At 41.6% G+C, this 15,021-nt stretch overlaps 2 protein-coding genes across 6 annotated transcripts in view; one reads left to right on the top strand and one right to left on the bottom strand.

Annotated features, from left to right (window-relative positions):
* The window catches only part of LOC140478741 (mediator of RNA polymerase II transcription subunit 12-like protein), a 609,926-nt gene that overhangs the window by 307,073 nt on the left and 287,832 nt on the right, over nt 1-15,021 (bottom strand). The window lies entirely within an intron of this gene.
* Nucleotides 4,175-15,021, top strand: part of LOC140478465 (P2Y purinoceptor 14-like) — an 18,362-nt gene continuing 7,515 nt past the window's right edge. The window contains exons 1-2 of one of the 2 annotated variants that reach the window (XM_072571722.1): nt 4,175-4,207; nt 11,124-11,221. The gene's annotated coding sequence lies outside the window, so the exon portion shown is untranslated. Of the gene's footprint in view, nt 4,208-11,111; nt 11,222-15,021 lie in introns of those variants that run through there. The other variant, XM_072571721.1, reaches the window with a different exon arrangement.

The raw sequence follows: 15,021 nt of genomic DNA, 5'->3' as shown, positions 1-15,021 counted from the left end.
GAGTTTTGTGCACATGAACAAAGATGTTCTGAGGGACTGTTGCACTACTGGAGGTACCATCTTTCAAGGATGACTTGCTGAATTAAATGAAACATAGTGGTGTCTCTGTGCAAATTACTTTTGCAGAGAGCATTACAGATGAAAATACCCTGCTTTTGTACTGCAACCATCCTAATATTCTATTGTAGCAGCAGAAATGGCCCACTGAGTTTGCTGTGCCATCTGATCATGGCTTGTAGGTTTTCAACCTCATTTTCCCGCCTTCTCCCCAGCAATCTCCTTGGCAATCAAGAACTTATCTCTCGCTGTCTTAAATATACTCAATGACCTGGCCTCCGCAGCCTTCTGTGGCAATGAATTCCAGAGGTTCATAGCTCTCTGGCTAAAGATGTTTCTCCTTATCTCTGTTCTTTAATGGTGTTCCCTTTACTCTAAGGCCGTGCCCTCACATCCTTAACTCTCCTGCCAATGGAAACATCGTCCCAACATCCATTCGGTCCAGGCTGTTCAGTATTCTGTAAGATCTGTCTGCTTTTGAGAGCATGCAACTAATTCAATGATATTTTGGAAGCGCAGCGCAGTACTTCTCCCAGCAGCTGGCAAACATTTATCCCAAAATAACATCACTTAGAATAAGTGATTGAGAGGTTATTGATCAGCTTGATGAATACAGGATCTTCTCTATGCAAACTGGAATGATGTTTTCCCACAATGCAACAGTATCTGCAGTTTCAAAGGACACAGCTAACCCTGAAACATGTTAAATTGCAAAGGCAACAGCTCAATAATCACTCTCTCATTCTTCTTTCAGTATTTCCTACAGCGTGTTCAGAAATTTCTTTGTAAAATTTTCTCAAGCAATCAATAGGAGGCACATACAAGGAAGAGTGGAGAAATATTACGTACTAATCTGGTTCCAGATAACAGTAACGTTAGGCAAGACCATAGAATGAGAGTCACTACTTAAAAGAATGCAATGACAGAAAGATCCCAGAGTCCAGGTGGGCAGATCAATGATAGTATTGTCATAGAGTCACTGAGCCATTCATGGCACAAAGAGATCACTGTGCCCATTAAGTCCATGCCCATTTATTGTGGAGCAATTCAACTCTCCTGCTCCATTCCCATAACCCTGCACATTTATTTCCTTTAAATCCAATTTCCTATTAATGAACAGAATCACAGAAGCATTACTGTACACTAGGAGGACATTCAGCCCATCATGTCTGCTGGCTCATGCTTTCAATCTTGATGTAGGCTTTATGCTCCACGATATTATTGTGCGCTGCATAAGTTAAATTCCCTTTGCAACTCATGCCCAAATCCTTAAATCAGTGTCATCCAGTGGGAACAGATTTTTCCTTCTTCTACCTTATCCAGACATGTCTAGAATTGAATTAATGAGCTGTACTGTCACAAGTACTTACACGAATACAGTGAAGAGGTTGCAAGTCGCCACCTATAGCACCATCTTAGGTGCAAAGGTACCTAAATACAAATTCTGGAATACAAGTTCTTAAAGAAAAAAGAAAAATAAAGAAATAAAAGCTTCTGTATTACAGACCATCAAAACTACAAAATAACAATAGCCAATTAAAAACAACGTTTTGTAATCTTCTAAACTTTCCGCATTGTCTCCCTTGCTTCTAGCAGAACAAGATCAACTTTCCAGTCCAAACTTGTGACTAAAATCCCTCATCCCTGGAACTATTCTTGTAAATCCCTTTGAACAGCCTGAATGACCACTAGTACTTCCTAAAGATCTGAATTGGTCTACATATTTAAAATAAAAACTAAAAACATCATTGGAATTGCAAATACTAAAACAAAGACATTGTACTAAATACAAAGTCAAGGCCATTGGTTAGAATTCAGCTGGGACTTCTGCACACAACAATGGGAATCCAAACATCATGGTCATGAACCAAAGTTCAATAGAGGATAACAACTTAAAATTTAAAATCATAACTTTTTGTTTAAATTACAACAAAGGGGGAAATAGGATTTTGGACAAGTTTCAAGATTTTATTCACGATGGATTATTCCTACTTTTTGCCAAAACTTCAATAATAAGGTGGAATCACAATGCTGTGGATGCTGGAGATTTGATGGAAAAATAAAATGCACTGGAGAAACCCGGCAGATTTTCACAGTTCCAAAGCACAGTTCTATCAGACTCAAAACATTAAACCTGTTCTTCTCAACCGGCCTGGCAGCAGCTGTGAGGAGTTCTTTCAGCACCTTCTGGTCATCAATGCAGACCCGGGTTAATCACCAGAAGAATGAAAAGGGACACTTTCATTGAGCGTACAGCCAATTCAAATTCGCGATACCTGAAATCCTCAGATAGCATTTGTTAAGAACAAAGAAAACATTTGGGTGTTTAACCCTTTCTTAGCTGTCAGATATTGAGAGACCTGCTGCCTGTTTCTCAAAGGTTTCTCTATTTAGTTTCAGTTTTCCAGCCTCTGTTTCTATGGTTTCTGTTCACTTAAAAACTTCATTAAGATGTGGTCAGCTCAGACCACAAGCAGAATTCCAAAATTATAAAAGTTGTCTAAGTGTGTTCAGGCTACTGCCAATGTTTCTCATCAAGGAAACTGAAAATGTATTGTCTTGGTCTTTAAATACCTCTTCACTGCATGAAAATGATTTGTATTAAAAAAGAATCTTCAAACATTCAGTGCTTCACATGAATAAATGATTACTTCAAATTTCAATTTTCATCAGGGATCAGAAATAGGAAAAAGGTACAAGTTTGATGCTTTGCTCAAGTGCCTGCTAAGATGATTTTACAAGTTTGACACACTTTTATGTCCCAGCTCTCAATAATGACACTCTCAGGAAATATTGGTGTGATTCACTATGAGACGATTGTTGCCCATACAAGTGGGCAATAATCAGGAAATTCTGAATCTCAGTGAGAATCACCTGAGATTGATTCCTGTAGTGGGAATGCAGGCCCACCCCCAGCTCATACGTGAAGTATAAAATAGCTGATACTAGGTGGCAATCATGATATTTCCCCCACCTCACGATTCAATCTTTTTGACAGCTCGCACGTTGTCCGTGACCAACAATGCTACTTCCTGGACCAAGCCTCACAGCTGTTTTCACTCAAACAACCTATAATTGTCAGTATTGATTAAGCTATCTTGTCTTGTCACAATTCTCTTTTCTACATACACAAAAAATGAAGACAATACGACCCTAAATGAAGCATTTCTCCTCCTTCATCTTTCCTGATGGATCCCATTAGTAACCCACCAGTCATCACTCAATAAATAGCACTTTCACCAATAATAAATGGTAGCAATTTAAAGGCCTGTGGAAGCATAAATCCTAGGTTGGCAGTTTTTGAGGGCTTACTGTCTTTTCAAGTTACTAACTTCATGGATGAAATGTTAAATCAAGATCTTCTCTATTTCCTTGGCCTTTTTTTTCCATGACAGGACTTACTGACAATGCCCCTGAGCCAATATTACTTATTCGGTTGTTAGATACTATAGAACTTAAGACTTGTTGAAATAACACTTCATTTTTGAAAGTTTCTCGTCTTGCCTTTATTGTGTACATATACACTGTATCAACCGAACAAAATATGTATTTTTTGGTTGGTTTCTCAGACTCAGTCTGACTGAAGTTAACCAGAGCTCGTCATCACCAAACTGGTACATTGTCTGTTGCAACACCTCTGCCAAATCCGCATACGCTAGCCATAAACGGATTCTTCTTATACACAGATTAAACTCATTGTTCTTCTTTATATTGTATTTTTATAAATTGTCCTGATGAATGACAAGAAAATAAAATTCAAGAAAACCACTTTTGACAGCAATTTATCCTTTACTCAAGATCACTAAAACAAAGGTCAGATGTCATACGTCACAAAGCTGGTTCCTTTTTTCTAAAAGCTGTTCCTTTTCTCAAGGATAGTATGTCCTTGGTTTGTTTCAGAGGGGTCATAAATGCTTCCGGTGCCAATTAGACGGGTTTGGTCAGAGATTAAAGGGTACTGACAGGTCTTTCTATTTATATGTAAACAGATGAGACTTCAGGCCAAAGCGGTCATGTTTTAGAAGTGACCTGTATAATGAAAGGGGTGTGGTCAGCTCTCTAGCTGCGCTGTTCAGTCCAGAACCAGTTAGGAGTTCAACAGTAAGCTGTGTGGAAACTCTCTCTCTATCTGCCATTCTAACTTCAACCTGTAAGCATCTGTTCCATTTTGTAACTGTGTTTTAAGGGGGTTTGCTTATTGGGACTGTTGTATACATTCGGAACAGCATAATTAAGTCAGACTGAGTTCTGTAGGGGTTCTTTATTCTGTTCTTTGTATTTCTTTGTCTAATTTTGTGAATACATTTCTGTCAATTTTAAGAACCTAGTAGTCAACCTAATTAGCTTACTCAGAGTAATTCTCACCGTACACTTACCAAAACAAATTGCAAAGTTATGGCCTGGGTTGCCTACTCAAGAAGATTTTGAGTGGTCTGGCCTAGTCCATAACAGAACATAGAACATAGAACAATACAGCACAGAACAGGCCCTTCGGCCCACGATGTTGTGCCGAACTTCTATCCTAGATTAAGCACCCATCCATGTACCTATCCAAATGCCGCTTAAAGGTCGCCAATGAATCTGACTCTACCACTCCCTCGGGCAGTGCATTCCATGCCCCCACCACTCTCTGGGTAAAGAACCCACCCCTGACATCTCCCCTATACCTTCCACCCTTCACCTTAAATTTATGTCCCCTTGTAACACTCTGTTGTACCCGGGGAAAAAGTTTCTGACTATCTACTCTATCTATTCCGCTGATCATCTTATAAACCTCTATCAAGTCACCCCTCATCCTTCGCCGTTCCAACGAGAAAAGGCCGAGAACTCTCAACCTATCCTCGTACGACCTACTCTCCATTCCAGGCAACATCCTGGTAAATCTTCTCTGCACCCTCTCCAAAGCTTCCACATCTTTCCTAAAGTGAGGCGACCAGAACTGCACACAGTACTCCAAATGTGGCCTAACCAAAGTCCTGTACAGCTGCAACATCACCTCACGACTCTTGAATTCAATCCCTCTGCTAATGAACGATAATACTCCATAGGCCTTCTTACAAACTCTATCCACCTGAGTGGCAACCTTCAAAGATCTATGTACATAGACCCCAAGATCCCTCTGTTCCTCCACCTGACCAAGAACCCTACCATTAACCCTGTATTCCGCATTCTTATTTGTTCTTCCAAAATGGACAACCTCACACTTGGCAGGGTTGAACTCCATCTGCCACTCCTCAGCCCAGCTCTGCATCCTATCTAAGTCCCTCTGCAGCCGACAACAGCCCTCCTCACTGTCCACAACTCCACCTATCTTTGTATCATCTGCAAATTTACTGACCCACCCTTCGACTCCCTCCTCTAAGTCATTAATAAAAATTACAAACAGCAGAGGACCCAGAACTGATCCCTGCGGAACTCCACTTGTAACTGGACTCCATGCTGAATATTTACCATCTACCACCACTCGCTGACTTCTACCGGTTAGCCAGTTTTCTATCCAATTGGCCAAATTTCCCTCTATCCCATGCCTCCTGACTTTCCGCATAAGCCTACCATGGGGAACCTTATCAAATGCCTTACTAAAATCCATGTACACTACATCCACTGCTCTACCCTCATCCACATGCTTGGTCACCTCCTCGAAGAATTCAATAAGACTTGTAAGGCAAGACCTACCCTTCACAAATCCGTGCTGGCTGTCCCTAATCAAGCAGTGTCTTTCCAGATACTCGTAAATCCTATCCCTCAGTACCCTTTCCATTACTTTGCCTGCCACAGAAGTAAGACTAACAAAAGTTATAGAAGTTATAGTCCAAGATATTAATTTGAAATCACAAGTTTTTGAATCACTGCCTCATCATCATGTGAATTGAAAGGAAACACTCAGGCACAGACTTTATAATCAGAGAGATCAAACGATCAAGGCAGCACTGTGGCTCAGTGGTTCGCACTGCTGCCTCAGAGCACCAGGGACCTGGGTTCGATTCCAGCCTCGGGCAACTGTTTGTGTGGAGATTGCACATTCTCCCCGTGTCTGCAAGGGTTTCCTCCGGTGCTGTAGTTTGTCTACCACAATCTAAAGATGTGCGGGTTAGGTGAAATGGCCATGTTAAATTGCCTGTAATGTTTAGGGATGTGTAGATTAGGTGCATTGTTCAGGGTAACTATAGGGTAATCGGGTCTGGGTGGGTTACTCTTCGGAGAGATCGTATGGACTTGTCAGGCTAAACGGCCTGTTTCTACACTGTTGGGATTTTATGATTCTATCATACAAATGATGTGAGTGGAGTGGTGCCAGGCTGAATGATAGGTCTCTGCAGGTGATCCAAAGTGTCAGTGTGAGTAAAGTACAGCAACTGAAAAACAGGTGAAGGGATGACCTATACTCCAATTAATTGAGGCAGAGAGATAATTATAAAACATTAAAAATAAGGTAGTGCTGGAGACAAACCAAATGACTAATAAGATGATAGGTATAAGAGTTGCATGCTGAGAGTCTAACCCGAGGAACAAGTAATCCAAAATTACACACACTAATTAAAGGAGAGAGATCATGGCAAGTCATCATGGTGGTTCTGTCAAAACAAGACAGCAAGGGTTACATGTAGTGCAACATGAACCCAAGGTCACGGTTGAGGCCATTTTCATGGGTATGGAACTTGGCTATCAGTTTCTGCTTGGCAATTCTGCATTGTTGCGTATCTCGAAGGCCACTTTGGAGGATCAGAAGCTGAATGTCCTTCACCGATGAAGTGTTCCCCGACTAGGAGGGTTCATTGGTTTGATCTTCTGATCGGATTGTAAATTCTGTGCCCGAGTGCTTCTCTTCCCTTCTGATGCCTGGGCAGCAGTCGAAGATCTTGCCATTTCAAATAAACCTGTTGGACCTTAATCTGGCGTGTGACTTCTGACCTTGTTCAGCCCAGTCCAACACCGGCACCTCCTTATCATAACTAAAAACAGATTACCTGGCCATTACTATGATGTGGAAGATTACTGTACATAAACTGACTGCCTCATTCCCTACATTGTAACAGTGACTATATCCTAAAAGTACTTCACTGGCTGTTACTGAATATCTCGAGGGCACAAATCTGTTACTTAGCCTCAGTGACAAGTTTCAATGACTGGACAAAGAAAAAAATCTTAAGAAATTTAGGAATAATCCTCCCATAACTCATGCTTTTTTCTTGAGGAGTTCCAGTCCTAGAAATTAACGAGCAGTCCACTAAGTTCTACAGGTACAAAGCATATCGACACCAATTTTTTTACTCTTAATCCAAAGGTAACATTGGTAAAAGGAGCCAAAGGCTACATTATTACTGTGAGCATTCAGCACCAAAGGAGTAGCCCTTTCACTCAAATCAGATTAGCTGCATATTCCACACAGATTTCACCAGTTTCCTCATCTCTCCTCCCTACACCTCTTCCCAGATACAACCCTTCAACTCAGCACCACCTTCTTGTACTGTCCTACCTGTCCATCTTACTTCCCGTTTATCCACTCCATCCTCCCCTCCGATCTATCACCATAACCCTCCACCCGCACCGATCACCTTCCCAACTACCTCACCCCACCCACAATCTCCTACTTATCTCTCAGCCCCCTCCCCACACCACATTCCTGATGAAGGGCTTATGTCCGAAATATCGATTCTCCTGCTCCTCGGATGCTGAATGACCTGCTGTGCTTTTCCGACAACACACACTAGACTCTGATCTCTAGAATCTGCAGTCCTCACTTTCTCCTGCATGTTCAAGTAAGTAAGTGCTGGTCCTACAGCAAGAGAGTCTGGGGAATGAGTATCAAAGGACAGAGAGATTTGTAGCAGTTTTCGTTAGACAGCATAGAAGTAACAACCTACTCCAAATCAGGAATTCAAAGGGAGAGAGGAACTCAAGAAAGTTACAATTATTAGGAAAGCAGTACTGAGGAAACTTTTGGAATTGCAACTGACTCAGGGCGAGAGGCTTGGTGCAGAGGGTGTTAAAAGAATTAGCAGTCTTAAGTTTACAAAACTCATAATTCAGGGAGTCCTTTGGCTGAGAAAAATAGCTACGGTAACTCCTTTATTAAAAAAGGTAGAAAGGCAGAAAGCAGGAAATCAAAGGAGAGATAGCCTAATGTCTGCCATAGGGAAAATGTTAGAAGCTATTATTAAAAATGTTCTAGCGGGCCACTTGGATAAGTTCAAGGTAACCAGGTCGAGCCAACATAGCCTTGTCAAAGGAAAATCATTTTAATTAACTGATTGGATTCTTTGAAGTAGCTTATATTGTAGATAAGAGGGAACCAGTGGATGCATTATACTTAGATTTCCAGAAATCATTTGAGTGCTACAATAAAGACCATTGTGGAAAATAAAAGCTCATAGTGTAGGGGAGTAACATAGTGGTATGGATAGAAGATTACCTGGCTAACAGATGCAGTCAGTAAACTTTTGAAGCTGGCAGAATGTCATGAGTGGTGTCCATAGGGGTCACTGGAATCTCAATTCTTTACAATTTATACAAATGATTTCTATTAAGCTATAGATGGTAGCTAATCTTCCAATAACACAAAGCCAACTAGAAAAATGTGCTGTGAAAACATAAGAATCTCCCCTTAAAAAGGGTTATATATCCGTTAGGTGAGGGAGCAAAGATCTGGGATATGGTTTGTATGCTGGTTCAGCAAGTAATCTGGAAAGCTAATAAATTGCTGTTCTTTTTGTAAGGGGAACTGAATGGAAGAGTAGGGAGATTATCCTTCAATTATACAGGGTACTGGTCAGACCTCATCTGGAGGACTGTGTACAGTGCGGGCCATGTACATATAGAAGGATGGTGGTGCATTGGAAGCAGTTCAGAGAAGGTTTACTGGACTAACACCTGGAATAAGCAGATTGCCATATAAGGAAAGACTAGACAGGTTAGGCCCTGGATCATTTGGAGTTTAAAAGACTCAGAGGTGACTTCATTGAAACATACAAGATCCTGAGGGGACTTGACCGGATAGATGTGGAAAGGATGCTTCCTCTCATGGAAGAATCTAGAACACAGGGTCATAGTTCAAAAAGGAGGCGTTTACCAATTAAATCAAAGATGAGGAAACATTTTTGTCTCTCAAAGGATTGAGAATCTTTAAAATTCCCTTCCTCAAAAGGCAGTCAATGGAGAACCTTTAAATATTTTAAAAACAGAGATAGATAGATAGATTCTTGATCACCAAGGGGATGAAAAAGTATCAGGGGTGTGCTGAAATGTAGAGCTGAGGTTAAAATCAGATCAGCCATGACCTACTGAATGGAATGGCAGGCTTGAAGGGCTAAGTGGCCTATTCCTGTTCCTTGTTAGAGGGCCATAGAGTCATACAGACCCTTCAGTCTATCCAGTCCATGCCAATCATTACTCCAATCTAAACTAGTCCCACCTGCCTGCATTTGGCCCATATTCCTCCTAACACTTCTTATTCATGTACTTATCTAAATGCTTTTTTAAAGTTCAACTGTACCTACATAGACCACTTCCTCTGGTAGTTAATTCCACATACAAACCATCCACTGTGTAAAGGAAAGAAGTTGCCTCTCCTGTCTTTTATAAATCCTTCTCTCACCTTAAAAATATTCCCGCTAGTCTTGAAATCCCCAACCCTACGGAAAAGATACCTGTCATTCACCTTATCTATACCACTCACAATTTTATAAATCTTTATTCAGGTCACCTCTCAACCTCCTATGCTTCAGTGAAAAAAGTTCAAGCCTCTCCATCATTCAAACCCTCCATTCCCAGCAACATCCTGGTAAATCCTTTCTGAACCCTTTCCAGCTTAATAATATCCTTCCTATAACAGGGTAACTGGAAATGGACACAGTATTCCAGAAGAGACCTCACCAATGTCTTGTACAACCTCAACATGACATCCCATCTTCTATACTCAACGGTCTGAACAATGAAGGCAAGCGTGCTAAATCCTTCTTAACCACCCTGTCTATATGTGATGCAAACTTCAAAGAATTATGTATCTAAACCCCTAGGTCACTCTGTTCTACAACACTACCCAAGGCCCTACATTAACTGTATAAGTACTATTTTTGTTTGTTTTCCCACAATGCAATATCCTACACTTATCCAAATTAAACTCCATCTGTCACTCTTCACCCATTGACCCAATTGATCTAGATCTCCTTTTAATCTTAGACAACCTTCGTCAATGTCCATCATATCACCAATCTTGGTGTCATCTGCAAACTTACTAACTGTACCTTCTATATTCTCATCTAAATCTTTTATATAAATGACAAACAAAAGTGGACCCTGAACCGATTCCTGTGGAACACCTCTGGCAATAGGCATCCAGTCCAAAAAGCAACCCTTCATCAACACTCTGTCTCCTGCTGTTAAGCCAATTTTGTATCGAATAAGCTCACTCTGAATCACATGATCTAAGTTTAGTCTACCACGCAGAACCTTGTCAAAAGCTTTACTAAAGTCCAAGTAAACAACATTTACTGCTCTGCCCTCAACATTCTGTTTCATTACTTCTCCAAAAAACTCAATCATCAAGTTTATGACACATGATTTCCCTCGCACAAAACCATGCTGACTAACCCTGAAGCATTCCTTGCCTCTCCAAGTGCAGAAACATCCTATCTGTCAGAATCACCTCCAACAACTTCACCACCACAGAAGTCAGACTCACAGGTATATCGTTCTGAGGTTTCTCCTTACATCCTTTTTTTAAACAAAGTATTTGCATTTGTGTAGAAATGGCCCTGTTCAAGATTGTAAATGAAAGAGTCACCAAGTCAAAACATTTTGTTTTGCATTCTCCAGAAGCAGGAGATGAGAAACTTCAACTTCATCTCACTTATGACAAATTTCTACATTATCAAGAAATTATAATAAAGGAAGTTGTAACTTCCTGAAAATGTATGACAACGGAGGATCAGCAGTCCTGATTGATAGACACTTGTCTCCTACCATCTGTTTACACATCTCAGTTATGCCACATAGCAGCAAACTTGTGCAACGGCTTCACATTGTGCAATTATCGCTTCTTTCTTTCACTTAAATTTCTACTTCAGTGGCATTGGACTCAGTGTTAGAATCGCACGTTGACAATATTGTCCAAAGGATTAACATCGAGACAGAGTGGAAACATCAAAACCTTAGGTGATTCCAAGTAAGTCCTTATTTTCAACTTTTTCCTATGAATTAAAAAAGACAGAGTGGCTATTTTGTATCATTACGACAGTGGAAGACCAAAGTTTGTGTACTACAATAGTAACATGCTGAAATGACAAGAGATTGGTCAATACTTGAAAGAGAAAGAAATCAAGTAATAACAAACATTTAAAGTGAAATGGTTCATCGTAACTCCCAACAATATAGATAAGGAAAGGTTGAAGTGGCAGGGGCTAGGAGTGTCATGTTCTGAGGCTCAAGAGCAATGTGTCGGAATGACTAAAATATTACTCTCTAAATATTATCTAAATTTATTCTCAAAAGTTAGTATTCAAAAAGCCAACAACAAAAATTTACATTAAGAAGCAAACAATAAAATATAAGCATACAATTAAAGAAAGTCACTCTCATCATTGTATTGCAGTTTCAGTCCAGAAATGGAGAAAGCATTGTATGAGGGTCCAAAGATGTGCAAGTTAGGCAATGCTAAGCTGCCGATAGTGTCCAGGCACGTGCAGGCTAGGTGGATTAACCATGGGAGATGTGGGATCACAGGGATAGGGTCGGGGTGTGGGTGTGGGTCTGGGTGGGATGCTTTTTGGATGGTCTGTGTGGACTTGATGAACTGAATGGCCTGCTTCCACACTTCAATGGATTTTATAAGAGCAAAGTCAGATACAAGTTACACTGAAGTAGGTAGGAAACCTGTAACATAAAAGGAAAATTCTGAGCTTTTCTAAAGTTTATTTTATTTTGATGTTTGAAATAGGAATTGGAAACATTCACTTTAAAGAACATTTTATATTGTCATTAGAAAGTATCAGAAGGTAAAAACTCAATAGGCAGGTTGTGTAAAGATTTCAGCCAATGAAACTACAGATTCCATAACAGCCATAAGTTTCCAAACTAACGGAATGAGCAATCGAAGGATTGTGGATGGGACTGGGAACAGGTTGCCCAGTTGCCAGACAAGCATTGGACAACCTGATTGATTCCTCTGGTTGGTTCTGTCCCATGTTCATCGTGGCTCAATCAGAACAAGGGTGCAGTAAATTAGAAGACCTTTGAAAGCACAATTCTCAGAAAGTTGCTCTGAGATTCTCTGAATTAACAGCCATAGACCATAGGCAGATTCAGTGCCTCTGTACCTTTTAGATATTAAATGATCAGACATTTGCCTGTTCTCAAACTCACCAGTCCACTGCAACATTTTTTAAAATAATTTCTGCTCTTATTTATGTTTAATAAAAATTGCATCTTTGGCATTTCAGCACATGAACATATTTGACATAATTTCATATTAACAGATTCTCCATTTTATTGAGTTTAATGGTCAATTTTATTTGGAACAAGATCATCACTTGAGGTTTCACATGTGGTTAACAGTTATTTTAAACACTTCTTTACAGTAAACTTGACAAATTCAGATTCACTAATTGCATTAAAGTTGAGAACGTCAGAAGTCACACCACACCAGGTTATAGTCCAACAGGTCTCCTTGAAATCACAGGCTTTCAGAAGGCTGCTCCTTCTCATCAAGTGGCTTGTTGGACTTTAACCTGGTGTCCTGTGACACCTGACCTTGTCCAACCCTGGCACCTCCACATCAACATTGAGAAGACAGTGCCCTCTGTAGAACTGTGGCTCAGCAGCAGTGGAACAGACCCGTGGTTTGTTTTTCCTTCAGATTTACAGCATTCGGCTTTCTCAACCAGCACTCCCCTCTTTATTCAGGGCGTCAGATGGTCCAGCGCATTATAAGGCTGTGGTGCAACTGAGCAGAGTAAATGATGTTGAAACGTGTGAGAGCGAGAGTGTGAAAGAGAGACAGAGAGAGTCAGAGGGACAATAGACAATAGGTGCAAGAGTAGGCCATTCTGCCCTTCGAGCCAGCACCACCATTCATTATCGGGCGGCACGGTGGCACAGTGGTTAGCACTGCTGCCTCACAGCGCCAGAGACCCGGGTTCAGTTCCCGCCTCGGGCGACTGACTGTGTGGAGTTTGCACATTCTCCCCGTGTCTGCGTGGGTTTCCTCCGGGGTGCTCCGGTTTCCTCCACAGTCCAAAGATGTGCAGGTCAGGTGAATTGGCCATGCTGAATTGCCCGTAGTGTTAGGTAAGGGGTAGATGTAGGGGTATGGGTGGGTTGCGCTTCGGCGGGGCGGTGTGGACTTGTTGGGCCGAAGGGCCTGTTTCCACACTGTAAGTAATCTAATCTAATCTAATCTAATCTAATTATGATCATGGCTGATCATCCTCAAATCAGTATCCTGTTCCTGCCTTATCCCCATAACCCTTGATGCCACTATCGTTTAGAGCTCTATCCAACTCTTTCTTGAAAGTATCCAGAGACTTGGCCTCCACAGCCTTCTGGGGCAGAGCATTCCATACACCCACCACTCTCTGGTGAAGAAGGTTCTCCTCATCTCTGTCCTAAATGGCCTACCCCGTATTTTTAAACTGTGTCCTCTGGCTCGGGGCTCACCCATCAGCGGAAACATGCTTCCTGCCTCCAGAGTGCCCAATCCTTTCATAATCTTATACGTCTCAATCAGATCCCCTCTCAGCCTTCTACCCCTCTCAGCCTTCTAAACTCAAGCGTATACAAGCCCAGTCGCTCCAATCTTTCAGCGTAAGATAGTCCCACCATTCCAGGAATTGACCTCGTGAACCTACGCTGCACTCCCTCAATAGCCAGAATGTCTTTCCTCAAATTTGGAGACCACAACTGCACACAATACTCCAGGTGCAGTCTCACCAGGGCCCTGTACAGCTGCAGAAGAACCTCTTTGCTTCTATACTCAATCCCTCTTGTTATGAAGGCCAACATGCTATTAGCTTTCTTCACTGCCTGCTGTACCTGCATGCTTGCTTTCATTGACTGAGGTACAAGAACACCTAGATCTCGTTGTACTGCCCCTTTGACTCCATTTAGGTAGTAATCTGCCTTCCTGTTCTTGCCACCAAAGTTGATAACCACACATTTATCTACATTCAACTGCATCTGCCATGCATCCGTCCACTCACCTAGCCTGTCCAGGTCACCCTGTAATCTTCTAACATCCTCCTCACATTTCACCCTGCCACACAGCTTGATATCATCAGCAAATTTGCTGATATTACTTTTAATACCATCATCTATATCATTAATGTATATTGTAAAAAGCTGCAGCCCAGCACTGATCCCTGCAACACATCACTGGTCACCACCTGCCATTCCGAAAGGGAGCTGTTTATGATTATTCTTTGTTTCCTATCAGCCAACCAATTTTCGATCCAAGTCAGTATTTTGCCCCCATGAGTGTGAGAGAGAGGTGGAGAGAGATGGAGAGTGTGAGTGTGAGAGAGATGGAGAGTGAGAGTGTGAGAGAGTGTGAGAGTGTGAGAGTGTGAGAGTGTGAGAGTGTGAGAGAGTGAGAGAGTGAGAGAGTGAGAGAGTGAGTGTGTGAGTGTGTGAGTGTGTGAGTGTGTGAGTGTGTGAGTGTGTGAGTGTGTGAGTGTGTGAGTGTGTGAGTGTGTGAGTGTGTGAGAGTGTGAGAGTGTGAGAGTGTGAGTGTGTGAGTGTGTGAGTGTGTGAGAGTGTGAGAGTGTGAGAGTGTGAGAGTGTGAGAGTATGAGAGTATGAGAGTATGAGAGTGTGATGGAGAGTGTGAGTGTGTGAGAGTGTGAGAGAGTGTGAGAGAGTGTGAGAGAGTGAGTGTGTGAGAGAGTGAGTGTGTGAGAGAGTGAGTGTGTGAGTGTGTGAGTGTGTGAGTGTGTGAGTGTGTGAGAGTGTGAGAGTGTGAGAGTGTGAGAG

Source organism: Chiloscyllium punctatum, chromosome 6 (assembly GCF_047496795.1).
Source record: "Chiloscyllium punctatum isolate Juve2018m chromosome 6, sChiPun1.3, whole genome shotgun sequence".
Classification (NCBI taxonomy): domain Eukaryota; kingdom Metazoa; phylum Chordata; class Chondrichthyes; order Orectolobiformes; family Hemiscylliidae; genus Chiloscyllium; species Chiloscyllium punctatum.
The sequence above is the reverse complement of the archived record's forward strand: the minus strand, read 5'-3'. Positions and strand labels throughout refer to the sequence as shown.